The sequence below is a fragment of the Ambystoma mexicanum genome, chromosome 11 (genome assembly GCF_040938575.1).
Source record: "Ambystoma mexicanum isolate Mex_15411 chromosome 11, UKY_AmexF1_1, whole genome shotgun sequence".
Lineage (NCBI taxonomy): Eukaryota > Metazoa > Chordata > Amphibia > Caudata > Ambystomatidae > Ambystoma > Ambystoma mexicanum.
In genome coordinates, this window is record NC_090934.1 from 739,625,346 (window position 1) to 739,643,148 (window position 17,803).

General features: G+C 51.5%; 1 protein-coding gene across 3 annotated transcripts in view; it reads right to left on the bottom strand.

The window, feature by feature from the left end:
- The window catches only part of USP47 (ubiquitin specific peptidase 47), a 2,970,466-nt gene that overhangs the window by 506,195 nt on the left and 2,446,468 nt on the right, over positions 1-17,803 (bottom strand). The gene's annotated exons all lie outside the window — the stretch shown is intronic.

A 17,803-nucleotide genomic window follows, 5' to 3' on the forward strand; every position in this document is an offset into this window, starting at 1 on the left:
AAATAAACATATTTAAAAAAAAACATTTTAAAAAAGCTCAGGATTGCAGTCCCTTTTAGATGGCATCCTGTCACAAAGATGTTTTGGCAAAAAAGCCGAGTCCAATGGCACCAGCTTGTACTTGAAAATGAGTTTATCAGGAGGGAGTGGAGCACAGTCTCAGTCACAGCTCAAACGGAGGATCTCCAGTAGCCACATGAAAAGACAGTAAAGTCCCCCTTGGTGGGTCACTATCCAAAGTATTGGTGAGGTCATATTGGGTGACCTGCCTCAACGGAGCACCCAGTCCAATGTATTTTACCAAACCAGTATTGGGGTGACTATATGCATAAGTGTGCATTTTATAAGATCTGGCGAGGTGCAAAGCCCACCGGCATCCCTTAGTTCTGCCGCTAGGTAGTAAATAAGGGCATCCACTCAAACTCTTCCTTCTGTCTCGTCTATTGCACAGGATTGCCTTCACTGTCGAAGAATGTCTGCGTGGGGTGCATGCTTCAAAGCATCATCCACTCTTATAGGCGCGCTGTGGCCGAAACTTACCCTCGGCGCTACAACGGCAAGACTTTGGACACAGAGGCTTAAAGCTTGACTTCAACAATCATACCCAAAGAGCCATTGTGTTCAGATCCAATCTCTGTGGCATGCGGCTGCTGCTCTGGAGGCAAACCCTCCGTGTAGGTATCACAGCCTTTTTCAAAGATTGAAAAGACAAGTGCTCCACCAAAGAGGAGCTAATGGTAAACTATACTTTTTCCTTCTCGTGAAGATTTGAAAGAAACGTCCTTGTTGCGACATTTTCTTCTTATGGGAGAAAAAGAAGAGGAAGAATGTTTTTTCCCTCGAGTCCTTCAGAGTCATCACTTGGCATGACCCACAGTCTCAGGGGCTACGTGCCATGCCCAAACACTAGCAACTAATAGTGAGAAGATAAGTGACATATATCTTTGAGCTACGATCAGCACAACACTTAAGCCCTGAGGCGTTTTGGCTACCGGGCATGGTAAATGATTCACAGAGATCTTTTTCTCTCGACAAGCAGAGACAAATGTTCCAAACAGCACTCCAAGTATGCAGAAAAAAGTAACTGTGGTCATGGTGCCTTGTATATACAGGCTACTGGGGTCACATCTGGAGCGGAAGTGCTGAAGGACTTTGGAGATAGAGTTGAAATATGCGACATGCTGTAGAAAAGTTGCCAGGTACCAGCTAACACTGCCGATTACAATCTAAAATGAAGAAACTGTGGGAGGATGCAATCCATTAGAAAGATTATTTGGATTGAAATTGGGACGAATGTACAGGATGGATGGAATTACTGATGGTGTTCTACTGCATTGATTTGAATAGACATGCTGGGTAGAGGATCCAACAATACATGCATCATGTTAGGAAGGATGCATATCAAAAATCTAATACGTTTCAATAATGAGTGAGCATGAGACAGAAACCTGGTGCCGGTAGCAATGCCCATAATTGACAGTTCCATTTTCGAAACCATTCTAAGTAACTTTGCATACATTCGTGTCCAGAACATGACATTGCCTGTTGTCAATCTGAAAATATTCTGATTACTTTAGGAACAATCCGGAACCCATAAAACAGCAATGAAATTCTGCACCCAGGTCCTGAAGGAGAGCATACGGAAATTAGGTATAAGGGCACCAACAAGGTGCTATTGTGGGCTGGTTTCGAATTTTGCCGAAAAGTTTTCACATTCTTCTATTCTTGGAAGGAAGAAACCCAAGTGTGTGCTTCTTCTGATACTGTGGCTACAGATGTTAGCCTGTCAAAAGGTGCATGTGGTCCCGTGTACTAAATTCCATCGACAAGGCTACCATGAGTAGCAAGATCATTTGTTGATCATTTGACCTGATACTTGCTTTGGGCACACATTTCCCCTGCAGCAGACACAGCCTCTGCAAGATATGAAGATACATGGAAAGAAGCAGTCCCAGGGACCAGCATGTCCAGCCAAGAGGCATGTCTCACAAGGCATAAGCCAGTCCGTACAGCTAAGAGTGCCAAGACAGGTGATTGGTAGCAGCAGTCATGTCTCCTAACACATTTTTCTGCTTACTGTGAGGAACCAGAAATGAGACGCACATGCAGAGGACTAATAGTGATTGCTACAAACATTTATTGAAATAATAAAAGGGTTGGAAAAACTATCCCTACTTTAGGAGGCATTTCCCTACCTCAACCAAAACTATGAGTCTGTTATGCGTCAAGATATCCAAAGCAAAATGTTGTGTGTTCGAAATCCTATCCTAGCTCTCACACTCTAAAAGTAACCAAGGTGCCAAGAGCAATGTCTTGGGCTTGAAAAGAGCACAAATGTTCAACAAAACGTACAACTCCCAACAAAAAGGCTTCCACTTAGATGGTGTTCACAGTTCCTAGGAATGCCTGCCTCTCTCTCCAGCAAAACAAAAGTTCCCAAAAAATATAACCAAGTTCTTTGTAGCACCAGAAGATCGCTCCTACTATTGATATTTGTAATTTACTTCACAGACTTGGCTCCGCCTGGTATACTCTCGTGCCAGGACTTTCTTATACAGATGCATCAATTCACAATAAGAAGGGCCTGGGTCTTTCGTAAGATTAGTTTCACACAGTTGGCTTTGCCTGGTATACTCTCCTGCCAGGCTTTTATTATGTAATAGAACTGTTTCACATTTGCGTGTGGGTTCCAGGTTTGTAACCCTTTTCTCATTACTTCACTCTTCCAATTGGTTTCTCTTTCCCCAGATATTGGGTCCCTGATCCGTTCTCACATTCATCAGTTTTAAACCTTCGCCCGAGCATCTCCAATACCTGCTGCAGGCTTGCTTCTTCTTGGTTAGTTGCTTTGCTTTCCCACGCAATGATCCAAGCGATGCGCCCCCCAATGTCTTGTGCTCACCGGCTTTGTTAGGCTGTTCTGGGACTCCTCATGGCGTTAGCTGTTTTCTCACTCTGGTCATCGCGGGCTGCTGACATTTCTACTGCTCTACGGTTCCCGTGGAGTCGGAGGGACTTCTGCTCTTCCCTTGTTCCCAAAGCTTATGCAGGGCTTCTCTCCCAGGAGGATTTCCACTAATGTGGTCTACTCGAGCTGCTTACTTCTGGCTCCCGGACCCAGGAGTCATGACTCACTCTTTCCATTCGCCAGGTGCAATCCTTTTAAAAATCCTGGTGCTTGTTAGATGTCTACAAACACAAATGCGTGTCTCCAGCTTCTCCACATTAATGATCTGTATCACTCCAGTCCTCTTCCTCATCTCAGTATCCCCATATACGTGGGAATGATTCTTGACATGTCATACTGAAAAATGTCATCAGTACGTTTTTGTGAATGGTACTAAGAACACTCACAGTAAGTCATAAAGGCATGAGACATGGTGGGAATATCCCAGAGAGGGGATATGTGTTTTCTTTTTTTTTTTTTAAACTTCTGTTTATTGGCAGGTGGTCAAGACAGGTACAGCACATTTATCATGTAAGTGAGAACAAAAGGAAAACATTATTACAGCATCGATATGCATTGCTTCACCAATAACGTCAGATTCACATTGTAGAGGGGAAAACACATAGTGGAAAAGTAGATTCGTACTCATGCGGCGTGTGTCAGGAGGAGTCTAGTGGTGCCGGGGAAGGGGCTGATGTCCGTTCGGCGCCATCCTTGCTGTTTAGGTAACTACGGAATTCAGTCCATACATTTGCAGGGCAGGATGGAGCGGGCACGGTGCCGATGTACTCCTCCTCACATGTTTGTACCCATGTAAGAGCCTTCAGCCACATGTTGAGGGTGGGGGGAGTGTGGCGCTTCCAGCATTGTAATATGCATCTTTTGGCAACCATAACACTGACATTCAAGAACCTAGACAATTTCCTCACATCTTCTCCCGTCCAAATGCCAAATAGCAAGGCCAATGGGTCCATCTCTACCGGGGCGTCTATTATCTCGGTGAGCGCCTGTGTCACCTCCCCCCAGAACCTGCGCAGCGCCTCACAGGACCAAAACATATGGGCATGGTCTGCTTCGTTTGATTCGCATTTCGGGCATTTATGTGACGAACTAAGCGTAAATTTTGCCACTCTGTACGGAGTGTAGTAGAGTCTATTGAGTAACTTGTATTGGATGCAGCGGAACCTGGCACTGAGTGATACCTTTCGCGTGTGTGCACACATCTTACCCCACATTTCATTAGTGATCTCCGTTCCGAGTTCTCTGGCCCATGTCTCCCGTGGTGCCGGGGAGGTATTCTCTATTTTTCCCATCTGCATTTTATACAGGGAGGATATTATGCCCCTACAGCCTGCGGAGTTGGCTATGTACAGGAGTTCAGGTGAGTCAGGAGGCTCCTCTGGGAAGGAGGGCCACATTGTCCGCACCGCTGCTCTCAATCTGTAGTACTGTAAAAGGTCGAGCGCGGAGCCGGAGTGCCCGGGGCGTAGTGTTAGAGGGGTAATGAATGAGCCTTCAGGGTACAGGTCAGCCAGGGCTCGGTACCCCAGGCTCTCCCATCGCTGGGAGAGGTGTTGGTCATGTGTGGGGGTTAGGCCAGGAAATTGCCATAAGGGAAGCCACTTATAGTATGGGCGCTGTGCTGGGCTGGGGGAGAGGATATTGTTCCATGCCCTGATCGTGGATGCTACCGGGTCCCATGGGACATCCGCGTGGTAACCATGGTGTAATAGCAGGGTCATGATGTGGGTACCGTCACCCGCCATTTTTTCCAATTTAACATGTGGGGGCGGATCGGGGTGTGTGTACCAATGGGTAGCATGCTGGGCCTGCGCAGCGTTCCAGTAGAGGATTAAATCGGGGGCAGTAAAGCCTCCCTTCTCATACGGGAGGGTCATATGTTGCCACTTCTTACTGACCGCCCCCGAGTGCCAGAGGAATTGGGCGAACGACGCGTGGAGCCTCTTGAAATACTGCTTGCCTGGCTAAACTGGCACATTTACAAATATATAGAGTAGCTTGGGTACCGCGATCATCTTTATTAGGGAGAGTCTACCAGCGAGGGATAGAGGGAGATTGCGCCACCTGAGCATCTTGGTTTCAATGAGCATCGCCGTTGCTTCGTAATTATCTGCCAGCAGGGAGACTCCAGCCCTTGACACCTGAACCCCGAGATACTTAATCCCAGACGGGGACCAGCGCAGGGGGAACTCGCAGGACGGTTGCTGAGTTGTTTTAGTAAGGGGGAAGATTTCGGATTTTGAGTAGTTTATAGTGAAGCCCGAATAGGTTCCTATTTTTGTTATGTCTCGAATGATAGGGTCCAAGTGTGTGGAGGGTTGTCTGACGTAGAGGAGGACATCATCCGCGTACAGCGAGATGATTTCCGGTGTGCCCTGCAAGCGGACGCCCTTATGAGTATGACGATTTCTGACATGGTCGGCCATGGGTTCAATGGCAAGTGCAAAGAGGATGGGGGAGAATGGGCAGCCTTGTCGGGTACCCCTATGCAACTCGAAGGGGGGAGAGGGGATGGAGTTAACTAGCACCCTTGCCGACGGTCCCGTGTACAACAGCTGTATGTAGGCGATCATGTTCGGCCCGATTCCCATTTTCTCCAAGACGGCCCATAAGTATTGCCACGAGACCATGTCGAACGCCTTTTGGGCGTCCAGTGTGACTGCCACTGCATCCGCGCTTGGGTCAATTCTCGACAGTACGTTGAATAGGCGCCGGATGTTAAGTGCCGTAGAGCGGCCAGGGACAAATCCACTCTGGTCGGCGTGGACTAAGTGGGGCATTAGTGGGAGGAATCTGTTGGCAATTACTTTGGCAAATATCTTCATATCAGTGTTGATGAGGGATAGGGGTCTGTAGGAGCCGCATTCGTCTGGAGGCTTCCCTGGTTTGGGGAGCACAGTGATTAATGCTTCTCTTAGGGAGGGGGGGAGGGAGTGTGAACGGAGTGATTCGGTCCAGATCTCATGTAGTGACGGCGCTAGTATGGCCACATGCTCCTGGTAAAACTCAGATGTGAGTCCGTCGGGGCCAGGGGCTTTGCCTTTAGGGAGATCTTAGATCACCCGGACTATCTCTTCTAGTGAGAACGGGGCGTCTAGAAGTTCCCTGGTGTCCTGGGAGATCAGGGTCATAGGGATGGATTCCAACAGGTCGTCAAGGTCGCGGGTCGTGTGCTCTGGCTGGGGGCCGTACAGGGTGGCATAAAAGTTGGCAAAAGTGTCAAGAATAGCATGGTATGCCCATTGTCTGGACCCATTATTATCGATAATGCTATCTATACGAGTCCCGCCTCCCTCGGCCCGGGCCAGCCTAGCCAGGGTTCTGCCTGGCCTGTCCCCCTCGCCATATCTACGGGTGGCTGCAGGGCGGGTATGGTATCTCACTTCGCTAAGGGCCTGCTCCTCAAATAGTTCCAGTTCCGTCCTAATTTTCGCTAGGGTGGCAGGTACTGGCCTGGAGGCATACTCCTGCTCCAAAGTTTTGAGTTTAGATTCGGAGCGGCTTAAGGCCTGTCTTATGGACTTGAGGACCCCCGCTTCTCTGGCAATGCACATTCCTCTGATGTAGACTTTAAAAGCCTCCCATCGGACGTGTCGGAGACCTTGTTGGTTTCGAAGAACAGGTTTATGTCAGCCAGTATCTCCGCCCTAAAAACGATGTCTGATAGGGCGTCGGATTTAAAACGCCAAGCGGGGCGAGTCCCTGCGATGAAACCCAGCTGGATCTGGAGTAGCACGGGGGAGTGATCGGAGAGTGTGCGCGCTAGAATCTTGACTTCGGACACCCTGCCCATCCGACTACCCGACAGGAGGAATAGGTCTATTCTTGAGGAGCTGTCATGTACCGTGGAGTAAAAGGTGTAGTCCCTCTCCTGGGGGTGGAGTGTTCTCCAAACATCGTGTAGTTTCAAGGAGCTCATGTGGGTTAGCAGCCGCTTGGCCGCTCGGGCTACAGGTCTCTTGGCCGTAGTTGTCCTGTCTAGGGCTGTGTCGAGAATGAGATTCATGTCGCCCCCCCACACAATGGGGACGTCAACATATTGCATGAGACTGCCGTACACCATGTCCATGAAGTCGGGAGAATCAATGTTGGGAGCGTACGAGTTCACAAGCAGGCATTCTTCGCCGGCTAATGTGCAGTGTAGGATCACAAATCTGCCCTCGGGATCAATGTGGGATGTGTGAAGTGTGAATCTGATTGATTTATGGATGAGGGTGAGGACACCCCTGGCCTGAGTGGAGTACTGAGTATAGTACCTGTTGGGGCCCGAGGACTGTGCGAGGTTTGAGGCCAGGAGTTTCTTAGCATGAGTCTCCTGCAGCAGGAGAACCTTGACCCCATGCCTTTGTGCATAAGCCGTAATTCCGCGAGATTTGGTGAAGTTGGTCAGCCCCCGTACATTCCACGTCAATATCCTAATAGCCATAATAATGAGTTAAGGGACATCCCAGGCATGGATTCTCACTTTGAGCTTAAAATGGAGCACTGTGATGCAGCAGGCCTGTCGCACCGGTCCCGACCAACCCGCATTTTTGCGAACAACAAACCCCAACTTTCCCACCCCCCACCCTCACTGCCCAGTGATACCAAGCAGTGTATAGGCAACCACCCTGAAGCGAAACTGCGTGCCATCCCCAACTCGGCAATGCCTGGCATGTAGCCCAACAGGGGCTCGAACACAACTTTACTGCCATCAACGGCCTTGCAGCTGCAGTGGGGGCTGCTGCTGCCGTCTAGCACACCAATAATAGAACTTTGAGTGAATGTCAACATACACATTTTTACCAGCATTGTTAGACTATTTAAGTGGAGGTTACAGGTAACGGATAACCGCAGTTTTCAATATAGCAAGGACGAAGTTGAGTCTACCGCAGATCCGTGGACAGCGGTGCGGCCCTGTCCCTGGGGTAGTGACCTGGGTTTGGCCATGGCATCGTGAAGCCCCGGGAGGTGGCCCCCCCAGGGTGGGAAATACTTGCAAAATTGACAGGGGCCTTAAGCGGCCGGCTGGTGGGATGACCAGGGGGGGCCGCCCCGCGCCAGGAGAGCAGCGACACGGTTTCATCGTCCACCAAAGGTCAGCGGAGGAGCCTAGAAGTCACGGCGTCAGTCGTCCATCCGTTCCTCAGGCGGCTTCACCAGGGGGACCTGTGCTTCAATGAACTTGACGGCCTCATCCGGGACCGTGAAGAAATAGCTTTTGTTGCGGTGGATAAATTTCAGGCGGGCAGGGAAGAGCATAGAGTACTCAATTTTCCTATCTCTCAGCATCTTCTTGACCCCACTAAACCGGCGTCGCTCCATCTGGACCCCCACCGAAAAGTCAGGGAAGATTCTGATGACTTGGGATTCCAGCCTTAGTTCCCCCTCTCCCTGGCCAGGCGGAGAATGTGATCCCTATCTTTGTAGCTAAGTAGTTTTGCGATGATAGGCCTGGGGAAGTCTCCGGGCTTAGGGCGGGGAGCCAGGGAGCGGTGCGCTCTTTCAACAGTGAAGAACGGGGAGAGCTCAGGGTTGCCCAGGAGGTCCTTGATGAGCTGCTCAACAGCGGTCTCCATGCGGCCCTTGAGTGCGGATTCGGGAACCCCCACTATTCGGATGTTATTCCGCCGTGATCTCAATTCAAGGTCATCGTTCTTGGCCTTGACCTGTTTCATGTCGTGGACGAGCTCTGAGACCGTGGTCTGGAGGGTGTGAATGTGATCTTCGTTGGTCCCTATCCGCTGCTCCGTTTCCGTGAGCCTGGACCCATGCTGGTCAATTTGGGCGCGTAGAGAGGCGACATTAGCATTGATATCATCCAGCTTTTCATGAAAGGGTGCAAAGTTTTTGGCCATGGACTCCATCATGGTAGTGAGGTCTGGTTGCGGGGGGTCCGGCAGTGTCTCGCTATCCTCCTGTGCCGCGGAGGAGGACGCAGGATCCGCCCGAGGGGCCGCCCTGGCAAACTTGTCCATAGCGCCCACTTTGTTAGCACTCTGCGCTCTGTTGGACATTACAATGGTGGGGAGACCCTCTCAAACCTGGCAAAGTCAGAGGTGGCAGCAGCTGAGGAGTCGCGGGGGGGGGGGAGATGAAGGCAGGGCAGCAGCTGCCATCCATAGGTATTGTAGGTTCAAGGATGCTGATAGTATGCCGACAGGGTGGGGAAGGCAGAGTACGACGTGGCAGCAGAGATGATGTAGGCCAGCAGGGGGAATGCGTGATCCAGAACAGTGCGGGTCTCGTGGGGAGAGCAGGCCTAGCCGATTTAAGTAGCTGCTGAGGGGCCCCCGCGTGTTTTGTGTGAGTAAGAACTCACTCAGGTAGGCCTAGGTCCAGAGCGTTGATATGGCGACCAGTGAATGACACCACAATCAATCGGACAGTAGGGTGAGTGGGACACCTCCCCTCACAATGGCACCCCGAGGTGTGTCAGTCCGCTATAGCAGCCCCGGCCTGATGGGCTCCGGAGTGAGATGTGGCGAGGGGCAAGGAAATGGGCGCGCGACCACCACTACTAGGTAGGCCGCAGCACCGGAGACGATGCGAGAGCCACGCTCCGTGGGAGAAAAGTCAAGTGTGGGCCGAGCCCCTGTGCAGGCAGCCCCACAGCGGGCAGAGAAGGCACCCAGGCAAGAGTACAAGCAGCCGGGGGGAGTGGGGGCCCGCACCAGGAGGGAGCAGGGTGGATAGAACGCAGCCCCCAGCACCCACCTTGCAGCCTTTGGGGTAGCTAGACCCGCTCGTCGTTTGTAGGCTAATGGGCGCAGGTCCGCCGCCGGCAGCAGTCCGACGGTGTGATCCACTTGAATGGGGGAAGGAGGTGAGTGGAAGAGGTCCCAGCACCGGTGTCCTTCGGATGGCTTCGTGGGCCTCACCCCCCCCCCCCACGGGGGAGTGACCGCCCGCACGACGGACGGCCCGACCAGCCGGCCCACGCAGTCCCAGGAGCGGGCGGGAGTGTCATGCCACGCGGCACTTGGCGCCAGTGGAACCGCTGGCAGCGCAGACATTATTCCACCGCACACGCTGGTAGCCTGTCACGCCCACCTGCAGCACTGCCCGTGCGTATGCGCGCTGACACGGCCCGGAGTTTAAATACAGCTGCTTCCGGGTTGCGTACGTGTTGCAACGCTTCCGGTTTCCTCCGTTAGTGCTGTCTGCCTTTTGCCTGCCTTTCTCTCGCTCGCCCTTGTTGCAGATTTTTCCACGATCTCCATCGGGTCCCTGTCCTCTTTCTCCTTGTTTGCCTTCTGCCCTATTTCTTTGGCTATTTTCCTTCCTCTCTCCTCTCCACCCTCCTTCTCCAGGCTTTTCTCTGTTCCTGTTCTTATACCTTATTTTTCCCCCTTCCTGTTTTCTCCTTCTGCCTGCCTCCTTGTTTACCAGACCTTGGCCTGTTTTCTTGGATTGCTGATTCTATTGTTCGGATACCTTCCTCTGTGATCTCCTGTGTACCGGATCCTGGCCTGTATTTGGACTGCCTATTCTCTTGTGCTACACCTATGGACTTGGTTCCCCTTGTGGTATTCCTTACCACTTACTGACTACCTTTCTACCACAGAGTTCAGCTTCAGCCGACTGCATTCTCCCAGCATACCAGCTCATTCGTTAGGAGAGTCACGCAGGTCGCTTAGGGGTTTTTTGTGCCACTTGGCTTTTTCCCCTTCCCGGCGTTCCCGGGAGGAGGCACCGGGTACCCTTCTTTGGTGACACGGTGGCTTCCTTCCGTGGGTGCCCTTACCTACATAAAAAAAAAGGAGCGACCAAGAAGAAAAGGAAATAAGGGTACAGGAAGAAGAGATGAAGGTGAGGAGTTAGGGGAGGGTGGTGAATCGGATTCTATGTTCTCTGACGAGGATATCACCGATCCTGGTGACAGGGAGAGCCACGCTCGAATGCGGAGGCGGCGGGCTACAGCCCAGTCACAGCGCACGGGGCCCACCAGTGCACCGCACCACCGCGGCAGCCCGGATCCAGCAGCGACGGGGCTCCCGCCTCGCATCAGATGAAAGGAAGCACCGGGGTACCGACTCCCCGGGCGGCAGCAAGGAGGCCATGCAAAACAGTAGGGAGGCACCATAGGTGGTCGCGGGCAGCAGCGTGGGAGGATCGGGAGCCGCCGCACCTCCTGGCGGCGACGAAACAGATGGAAGGAAGCCCTGGGGTACGGACCCAGGGCAGCAGCGAGGAGGCCAGGCACAGCAACGAGGAGGCACCGCAGGTGGCCGCGGGCAGCAGCGTGGGAGGATCAGGAGCCGCAGCACTTCCTGGCGGCGGCGGAGCCAGCGGCTGCGAACAATCGCGGGAGGCCGCGTAGAGGCCCCAGATGTCGGAAGTGCGGGTCCCGGGCGCCGATTCAGCCCCAAAGCACAGGTGCGGGTAGAGGATGATTCCGGCAAAAAGATTGTGGCAGTGGCTGCAGCAGGCAGTCCGGATTAGCGCTGATGTGACAAGGATTCAGGTGGGTCACGACGGAGCTCCACAGCTAAGCGGCCATCTTGCTTGGCTGCTCAACAGCGCCCCCTCCATCTTGGATTTTAAAACGTCCTTGGACATGTTTGAGGTCTCTTCCCATCTCCTTTGGATTCTTGACAACATTGCCTGCTTGTTGTCCCCCTCTCTCTCTCTGTCAGAAAGGCCTTTTGTTTGCTAGACAAGCTGTGTAGTGTTAATTTAACGTTTTCATTGTGGGAAAATGGTAACTTTGTAATCCCAGTGGAAGTGTTAATTATTTTGGTCTCTCACACAAGCAACATGTGTACTTTTCCTTTCAATCCATTCATGTGTTAAATACAACTATCTATCCATTGGACTGGCTTGGGAGCTATAACGGCTCTCTAGGAGTAACAATGCTACGATTAGATGTACCCTCAAGGGTTTGGTCTTGACCCTCTTTGCATAATGGTCATTAGTGTTGGTGGGTGTTCTCAAGGGTGGACTGGCCTATAGGGAACTCTGGAGATTTCCTGGTAGGCCTCTGCACCCTGGGCCTCTTTTGTTCGGTATTTCCACATTTTCTCATAGATAGGGGTTGGGCTGGCTGAAAATGTGTAATTTGGGGTCACTTTGAACATTATTTCAAGGGCCTCTTTTGGTTGCCAGTCCACCCCTGGGTGTGCTCCTATGACTGGCCCTTGCTTTAGTGAGGGCAAACCGTGGGGTTGGTCTGGGGATCCTCCATATACCTTCTCCTGGGTCCAACACCCACTAGCTTGGGATGGCCCCCTGCCCCTTGAACCACCCAACTCTCAGTGCCCAAGGTTATGCAGGGGACTTCCTCATAACACAAACACCTATGTGGGTGGCAGGGGTAGCCTCTGGAAGAAAGTGCTATAGGCACTTCAGGGTCTTCTTTCATAGCCAGAACATGGCACTCCAAAAAGGCTGATCCACTGCATCTGGTCCCCGGTGTAATCAACAAAGATTTTGTCATTCTTGCTGATGGCCTTAATCTGAGAGAAGCAGTAGCTGAGACTGCAATTGGGGTCCATATGGTGAAACCTCTTCTCAGTCTTCGAGCAGACTGAAGATGGAAAACAAGAAGATCAATCTTCTATGACAGAGGAAAATATGACAGGACATTTGGAATGACAGAGCCTGGAGCACAATCACCCGTCTAGCAGTAGTGAAGGTGAGCAGGAAAATTATCATGCGGGTGAGCAACCTCAAAGAACAAAAATCTAAAGGCTGAGACAGAGCCACCATGAGCACTCAACTACTATCCTTGTGCGGTGATAGCTACCTGGGGCTAAGAGCTTCCATTTTTATTTGACTTTAAATAGATTTTTGTATTAGAGTGCACTCCGCGCCTTCTCCCTTGCCCGCTTGCTTCTCCATGCCTGCTTCCCCTCCCGCCCACTGCCATCTAGTTGGCCTGTGTTCCCTCCAAGGAGACCAAAATACCACTTCTACAACACTTCTAGGACAGCCTTGCCTTGGGCAGCCAGCACCACCAAATAAGCAGCTTCACTACGTGTTTGCCTGCATTTGCCTTGGACGCCGACAAACTACAGCAATAGATAAGTGTGGCATGGGCGGGGAGTACAGCCATTACTGTACTCCAGTAAAACCACACCACTGCTATCACCTAATATCATATGCCTACATGTGTTTAACCCAACTGTGCTAGTTAGCCATATTTTGAATTTAGTCTAATCGAGTAAGGTAGCCATAACTTCCATTTAGCCTAATCGAGTAAGGCAGCCATATCTTGCATCCAGCCTAATCGTGAATAGTAGCCGTATTTTGAATTTACCCTCAATGTGTTAGTCAGCCACATTTACATTTAGCCCAATGGTGTAAGGTAGCCATATTTTTCATATAAGGTGTCTTCTAAATATCGTTCCCTCTACGCGTTTTAGGCCCTGCTCTCCTTTTGAAGCTAGTTGCCCCTGCGCTCCTAGCCAATTCATCCACCATGCCGAACAATTCCAAGGCCAGGGGAGCCCTCTGGATCATCAGGAACCAGAAATCCACCTCAACCACCACCTCTCCCAGTCCTCTCACCCCATCGCCCCTCTGCCCAACCCCGTCCTTCCTCTCCCCTGAAAACCCCACTTGCCCCCCGCAATCGCCTGTCCCCGCCACCCTCTTTTCCCATCCCAAACCCCTACTCCCAGGCACTCAACATTCACTTAAGAGCAGCCCACACAGCACTGGTCAAAACTGCGGACTCTGCAGTACCCCCACACACCTTTGGCACCCTCACTTTGGCTCAGGCACAGAAGACCATCTACTTGCAGCTGTCGCCTGCCACACTCCTCCCTCTCAACCCCACTTTTTGCCACTCTGCTACACTTCTATCCCTCCCCGCATGCCCAAGAAAGTCCATCCTCTCTTCGTCTCCACTGGTAACTCCACTCCCCTCCTCACCCCTTCACTCCCACCAATCGGCAATCATCCATGCTATTCCCTCATGCTCCTTTCCCATCCTCACCTTTTTCATCTTCTCCCTCCTCTTACTCCACCCATATCCCCCCTTCCCTACTATCAGCATCTCCCTCCATAAGCCCCCGCTCAGTCCCTCCCCTCAGGTCACTGCCCACACACCTCTTCTCATGCATCCTCAACAGTCAGAAACTAGCATGATGTTCAACCTCATCTCCGACGAAAACCCAGACATCCTCTTCATCACTGAAACCTGGTTCTCCGACGACTTCCTCCCCTCTACACATGAGGCCTTTCACCCAGGGTACACCCTGATCACCCACAACAGAGCCAGCAGAGCAGGTGGAAAGGCCATCCTCCACAAACCTCACCTCACACCAGTACGCATTTTATTTTATTTACTGGGTTTTTATAATGCGCCTACACAGAAGTGTTTCAAGGTGCAACAAGACAACAAGGAGTGCGGGGGATAACAGTGAGGACAAAAACAAAAACTCTCCTACTAGGTCTTCAGACATTTGGATCCTGCAAGTGCAGTAAACAGAAGTGCAGGTGAGACAGGGGGAGTGCAGGAGGGTAAAGCGAGTGCCAAGGGAGGCCAGGTGCACAGAGCTCAGGGAGTTAGTGTGCACTGCAGAAGGTCCACGTGCTAAGTGTGAGAAATGTTGCTGGAGGGGATCAGGTGGTGCAGACCCAGCCAGGCTAGTGCAGGGGGCCCAGAAGAGAAAGTGCAGGTTTGGGGGTGGTCAGAGGGTAACAAGTACAGGGATAGACTTGTCGGGGAGAGCCAGGTGCCCTGTAAGAATAAGAAGGAAGCCAGGCAGCCAGTTAAGAGGCAGAGGGGAAACATTAGCCGGGGAGGGGGAGAGGGAAGGAGAACAAGAAATGAAGGGAATTGAGCAGCTTCCGGAACTTTAGGCGATCCGCCTCAAGTCTGAGAGGGGCAGGGAGGCCATTCCAGATGGAGGCACCTGCGGAGGAGAGTGATCTACCGCCTGCTCTCTGCTTGGAGAAGTGTCTGACCTGCAGAGTTGGAGCTAGAAGATCAAAGGGCTCTAGCAGCGAGGTAGTTAGCGAGAGAGTTGGATGCAGAAGGGTGCCAGGCCCCAGAAAGCCTTGTGGATGATGCAGAGGGTTTTGAACTTGATCCTCGCAGCAACCAGGAGCAAATGGATAGATTTTATCATTTGGAGAGATGTGGTATCTGGGCTTGAGGCCAAGGATAAGTCTTGCAGTCCTATTCTGGATTAGTTGAAGGGGGCGAAAGGAGGAGTTCGGCAGGTTGAGCAAGAGGCTGTTGCAGTAGGCTAGACTGAAGAGGGCAAGAGCTCTGGAGACATTGAGTTTCTGGGGGAAGGGGAGGAAAGGGAGAAACAACCCTGCAGTGATGACTGAATTCCTGCTAATCAAATTCCACCTGACTACCACTTTCACACTCAGTTTCCTCCTCCTTTACAGAGCCTCGGCTATAACAGAACCTTTGCAGTCTTCTCTGAGTGACTCTGTAGCAGCCATCTTGCCCTCTCATCCCTCACTTACCGTCCGCAGTGATCTAAACATATGGTTCGACACCCCCTCTAGCCCCAGGAACCGTCATCTCCTTGACAACCTAGAAGCCATCAATATGACCCAACTCATATCAGGCCCCACACACATTGCAGGTCACACCTTCCAGGTTGTGTTCAACTTGTCCAACCTGATCTCACCCAGTCTCACCTGCCCCCTTATCTGGGCTGATCACTCTATCTTTTTTCTCAGCTCTGACTCCTGTACCATCCCTCCCTCCCCAAGGATCCCACTCTGGAACAAGGTAGCCATCTGCCCGAATTTATCCCCCTTCCCAGAACATTTCAACCAACGTCTCTCTAATGATCTATCCTCGTAAACCCCTCAAAGCCCCCTTCCCACTGCACACGCCCTTCCCCCAGGTGGCTCAGCCCTACCCTTAAATCTCTCCAAACCCTCAACCATAACCTGTAAACCCATTGGCGGACCAACCCTTCCCCTCAAAACAACGCCATTCTTGTTAGACATACGAGAGCCTACAAATCTGAAATTAGAAAAACCAAACATGCCTTCTACACCACCCACATCGCCAATGCAAAATAAACCTGCAAAGAACTCCATAAGATCATCTCTGAGTTCAAGATGCCCTCTGCTCTTCCTATCCGTCCCCCATTTCCCAAACACCGTGAGACACCCTTTCTGACCATCATAGCTATTGAAAGGAACCTCACCATCCATCCCAAACTATCACCCTCTTCCTCCCAGTCACCGCCCACCCATCCTCCCCTGCCCCGGACACGCACCGTCTTCAGTTACATCTCTGCAATCTCCCATCCGGAGTTCTCAAGGCTTCTCTCCAATAGCCGCCCCTCAGAATCCTCGAGAGACCCTTACCCCTTGGCCCTCCTCAAAAACATTCTCACCCCACACCTGTACTAGGCCATCAGTCCTGGACTGATGGCCTGCAATTCTAACAGAGCGACATGCTCGGTTCCCTTGGTAGGGATCACAGTTCGCTCACCATCAGATTGTTGAGGTGAGGGCCCTAACCCTTCAGGGAGGCATCTATGGCAATGGTCAATTGGGGCCAGAGTTGCTCTTCCCTTGGCATTGTCGCAAAGGCACTGCCACAGGCGGTCAGGTAACACCAAGTTCAAGACATGCAACAGATCAACCAGGGCACCCTGAAACCGAGACCACCAACAGCAAAGCAGCCACTGGACCAACCTTGTGTGCAACCAGGCATCCAGAACCAGTAGGCAAAGTTTTCAGCAGGAACCTGACACATGAAGACTTGTACCATCTGCAAGATGTTTACCGCCTACTCCTCTGGAGAGAAGACCCTGCTCTAAAGTGTGTACAGAACCGCTCCCATGAACTGGATCAATTGGGATGGCATGGCATGAGACTTCTTGAAGATCAGGGAGAAGTCAAAACAGTACAATAGATAGCAGGGTGCTGACATCAGACCTGGGGTGCAAGCTCAAATGAACCAAGCATCCAGGTAGGGAAAGATGTGAATCAAGAGACTTGCAGCTTCTATGGCTAACAGCTTGGGAACACCCCTAAGGAGTGTAGAAGAGACCGGAAATGTGCCTTCCCAAACATCAACCTATTGTACATCTGTCAAAAGCACAGGTTAAGGGATTCTGATGGTTCAGTGATAGCACCCAGTCATGAAGTGCAAGGGCCAGCAGAGAATCTGGTCCAAAATTGATGATCTTGCATCTGGCCTTGCAGAGAGGCAAATCCAACAGCTGCAGGTCCATGGTGGGACTCGGACCCCCTTCTTTCTGAACCAAAAACGAGCAGGCATATTAACCCTCTCCCCACGCCCTTTCTGAGGAGGGCACCAGCTCCATATCGCTCTTTGCGACCCCCTTTCAACAGGAGCAAGTCTGGTGGCTGGAAAGGATGTTAAAGAGGGTGGCCAGGTGGGTGTGGCGCGAAAGGGAGGCAGAAGCCCTGCGACACAACCTGTAAGGCCAAGACATTGGGAGGTAGTGTGCTACCACTACCAACATACAGGGGGAAAAAGCACTCCCGGAAACACTGAGTCAACGTGGATGCTGAAGCTGAGACACTGAGATTGAGACTTTTGTATATTCCTTTCTCTTCTTCGTCTTGTGACCCTTTTTCATACTTCTTTGGCTATTGAAAAGCAGGCCTTTCCCCCCTCTGTGCGAACTGTTGGAAAGGTCTGAAATCACAGCCTCTGAAGAAAGCATATGCAGAGGTAGCAAACAATAAGCATGTTGGCTATTGCACTGCTAGCTCTAATGATTTGGCTTTGGATTGCTTAAAATTCACCAAGAATTCACCTGCCTTGGAACCAAATGAATGAATTTCATCAGATCGCACGCCCAGGGTTTTTGTTTGGACATCTGCTGTGAAGCCCAAAGTCCTAATCCATGCGTGTCTTCTAACAACTGTGGCTGTCCCCATGGCTCTGGCCAT